The following is a 4,594-nucleotide window of genomic DNA, read 5'->3' on the forward strand; positions in this document are numbered from 1 at the left end:
CAATTTGAGGATCACTTTAGGGGTTTAGATGATATGTTTAAATTTTGAATTGCTAGAGATGATGTAATTTTTTTGGGAGTTGTATTTTGGGATATGGTTATGATGTTGAGGATTGTCATTGATTATGATTATGAATATTTAGCTTCCGCTACTTTGATTTGAGATTAGTCAGTATAGTTTTCATTGTTTGTATTTTCATCCCTTAGCATTATTATTCTTGTTTACTCTATCCTGTTGTTTGTATGTTTATCTCACACCTCGAGATTCTGACTGATGAATCCTCAAGATTTGTGTTTGGATTTCGTGGCGTGACAGCTTAGTATCAGAGCTCAATATTAGTTCTGAATGGGATGGGAGCTCTTATGTGTTTAGAGGCCTGTTAGAGTCTCGATTGTAGATAGGATAAGGAATAATATGAAATTCTTTAAGGATATTAAATACGAGACAATAATTATTTGTGAAATTAATGGACTGACTAATATTAAATGAAATACGATTGAATGCATAAATGCTTGATGTGTAATTAGTACTCTGCTTAAAATATCTTTTGGATTTGGAGAATTTATAAAGATTGTTTAAATTACAGACATTATACTCCTGTAAGCCAAACAAGAGGACTTGACCCACAGATGTAGGGACATCTGAGCCTAGACAGCCCACAGAGATAGAGACTATGGTTTAAGCCATAACGGCACTCTCCCAAAGTCAGACAAGACTGGAGAAAAGACAAGCCAAAATGATAGAAGAACAATTGGCTTTCATGAGGTAGATAACAAGGATGCTAGGGGGACATAACCAGTCAGCTGCACATACACCTAAGGCTACATCGAAAAAGGATATACCACCACCCCTACCTATAGGGATACTGAGAGGTATCAGATAGTACGACCACCTTACCAGGGTCATACAGGTGCCCTTTTGAGAGAATACAAGAGTATGAGGTCACCCAGTTTTGATGGAACTACGGACCCCACTATGGCTGAAGAATGGTTGCAAGAGTCTGACAGATACTATACACCATGGAGTGTTCAGACACACAAAAGATTTTATGTGCCACCTTTATGCTACAAAGGGATGATGCACATTGGTGGACATCAGTGAAAGATAGTCAATTAGGGATTCAGAATAGTTGGAAAATCTTTTAGAGGAAGTTTATTAAAAAATATGTTCTTGCTAGCGCTAGAGACAAAAAGAGGATGGAGTTTGAGCGGTTGACACAGGAGAACATGATAGTGGACCAGTATGAGTTTTGTTTTTCTCAATTGGCTCGTTATGCTCTCGAACTAATTTCCACCAATCAGATGAAAGCATAAAGTTTTGTTAGAGGGTTGAAAATCTCCTTCAGAAATAGGATGGTTGTGTTTGAGATCATGAACTATTCTGAGGTAGTCACTAGAGCCCAGAGATTAGAAATGGCAGATGAAGTCATCCATGAGCAGAGTACAGGGATGAGGACAGTACCCCTACTGGTTAAGAGGCAGATGATTCATGGGCCTAGTAGTTCAGGGTAGCAGTGGGCTAGCCGATCACTAGGTCAGAGTAGTGTCCGATCCTCAGCACCAGTCGACCAATACTCATAGAGGGTAGTAGCACCAGTGCAAGGTAGAGGTCAGACTTCTTGATCGCAGAGTTAGATGACTAGAAGCCAAGGTTAGATTAAAGCCTCAAGTTCAGATCTCCAGACCCCCACTACCGTCACAGATGGTACCTATGGGCTAGATTAGTAGGGAGGCGATCAGATGTTATGTGTGTGGTGAGCTTGGACATTTGAGAAGACAGTGCCCCAAGATCCCCTAGTAAACACGCAACTCTATGACCAAGGCAAGGATTTATGCTATGACACAGGCTGATGTTACAACCTCAATGGATGTTGTGGAAGGTACAATAATGTTATACAACTGTTTAGCACATATATTGATAGACTCGGGTTCCATGTATTCTTTTATATCATCTAGCATGGTAGAGAAGTTAGAATTATCCACAACAGATGTAGAAAAGATACTTTCATTATTACCTCCCCTAGGAAGTAAGATAGTGCCACATTGTGTATGTAAATCCTAAGTTCTTAAGATAGGCGATAGTTTGTTTGAACTAGATTTGACAGTCTTAAACCTTCGGGATTTCAGTATCATCCTAGGTATGAACTAGTTAGCAGCGTACCATGCAGTTATAGATTGTTATGCAAAGACAGTTCGATTTTGGTGTACCAGGATAGTCAGAATTCAAGTTCAAGGGATTTCGAAACCATGTGGTCTGAATGATAAAACCATCTCAGAATGGTGCAGATTTGGGTAGGATGTATAGCATGAATACTACAGTTAGTAAGGTGAACGAAGAGTCTCTAAAGATAGAGACAATTCGAGTAGTGTATGATTATCCAGATGTCTTTTTAGAAGAGTTAACTAGGTTACCCCCAATAAGGAAGATTGATTTCTCAATCGAACTGATCCTAGGAACTAGACCCATATCAATTCCACTTTATCGAATGACCCTAATAGAAATGAAAGAGTTGAAAAGTGAATTGGAAGAATTGACAGATTTGGGTTTTATTCGTCTGAGTAGCTTGTCTTGCGGTGCTCCAATTTTATTTGAGAAGAAGATGGATAGGTCAATGAGGTTATGCATTGACTATAGAAAATTGAACCAGGTGACTATAAAGAACAAGTACTTGTTTCCTAGGATTGATGATCTTTTTGATCAATTGAGAGCCACAAAATACTTCTCTAAGGTTGGGGTATCATCAATTGAGGATCAAAGAGGAAGATATTTTGAAGACATCATTCAAAACACGGTCAGGGCACTTACCTAGTAATGCCATTCGGTCTGACTAATGCACTTGCAATGTTCATGGACCTCATGCAACAAATATTTTGGGATTTCCTGAATGTCTTTATTAACGTCTTCATTGATTATATTTTGATCTATTCGAAGACGGAGTTTGAACATGAGGATTATTTGAATATCACACTTCATCGATTACGTAAAGAGAAGCTTTATGCGAAATTCTCCAAGTGTGAATTCTGGTTAGATGAAGTGAAATTCTTGGGGCATGTAGTTTCCAAGAATGAGATATCTGTGGACCCGTCGAAGATTGAAATGATCATGAACTGGTAGAGACCAACCATAGTTACTGAGATTAGGAGTTTCCTTGGACTTGCAAGATACTATCGTAGGTTTGCAGAAGGTTTTTCTAAGATAGCTTCGTCATTAACGAAATTAACTCAGAAAAGGGTCAAGTTTGAATGGTCCGAAAATTGTGAAACAACATTTCAGGAGTTGAAGACACGACTAACCATGACACCCATTTTGATAGTCCTTAAGCTAGGAAAGAAATATGTCATTTATGCCAACGTTTCTCATACGAGACTTAGGTGTGTACTAATGTAGGGTAGTCAGGTAATTGCTTACTCGTCAAGACAATTGAAAATCCACGAGAAGAACTATCCGACCCATGATTTAGAGTTGAAAGCTATAGTGCACGCACTCAAGGTTTGGAGATACTACTTGTATGGTAGAGTTTTCAAGTTGCATTTGGCATGAAACTGAAGATGAATACAACATTCCATCCACAGACCAATGGGTAGTCAGAACGTGTTATACAGATACTGGAAGATATGTTGAGGGCTTGTATGCTAGATTTTGGGGGTAACTAGAAGAATAACTTGGCATTAGTCGAATTTACCTATAACAATAGTTACCAATCTAGTATTGGCATGGCACCATTTGAGGCCTTGTATGGGAAGCCGTGTAGATCACATAATTATTAGACAAAAGTCGGGGACAATATTCTATTGGGACCCGACATCGTCTCAGATACTATTGAGAAGATTAGAACTATTCGAGAGAAGTTATGAGTCACACAGAGTCGACAAAAAAGCTATGCAGACCATCGTCGACGACTGTTAGAATTTGTAGTGGATGACTTTGTATTTTTTAAGATTTTTCCTAGGAGAGGAATCAATAGGCTTGAGATTAAGGGTAAATTGAAGCCGAGGTATGTGGGACTGTTTGAGATCATGGACAAAGTTGGCACGGTTGCATACAAGTTGGCATTACTCGCTCAATTGGAAAAGGTTCACATATATTTCATGTATCAATGTCGAGGAAGTACAAACCGGATCCATCCCACGTTATTGATTGGCAATCTTTGAACCTATAGGAAAACATATCATATGAAGAAGGACCAGTGTAAATTCTTGATCGTAAGGAGAAGATGTTAAAATCACAAGTTATCCTGTTATTGAAGGAACTCTTGAGATATCATAATGTCGAGAAGGTGATTTGGGAGAAAGAAATGGAGATACGAAATCAATTTCCGGACTTATTCTTGGATTGAGGTATGTTTTAATTTCGAGAACGAAATTTAATTTAAGGGGAGTGGATGTAATACCCCGAGATTCCAATTCATATATCGAAAAAACCAAATATTGAAATTTTAATAAAAATTATTATAGAAGAACTTAGGATAAAATACTTGATATGATCCCCTTTAGATGATCTCCATGGATATGAATCCCTCTGAACAACCTCTTCTAGGAACCCTTGAATTTGATGGCTTCGAAACATTCTAAATTGCTTAGGAACAAATTGATGT

This window comes from Akebia trifoliata, chromosome 1, assembly GCF_017979445.1.
Source record: "Akebia trifoliata isolate Shusen 1 chromosome 1, ASM1797944v1, whole genome shotgun sequence".
NCBI lineage: Eukaryota > Viridiplantae > Streptophyta > Magnoliopsida > Ranunculales > Lardizabalaceae > Akebia > Akebia trifoliata.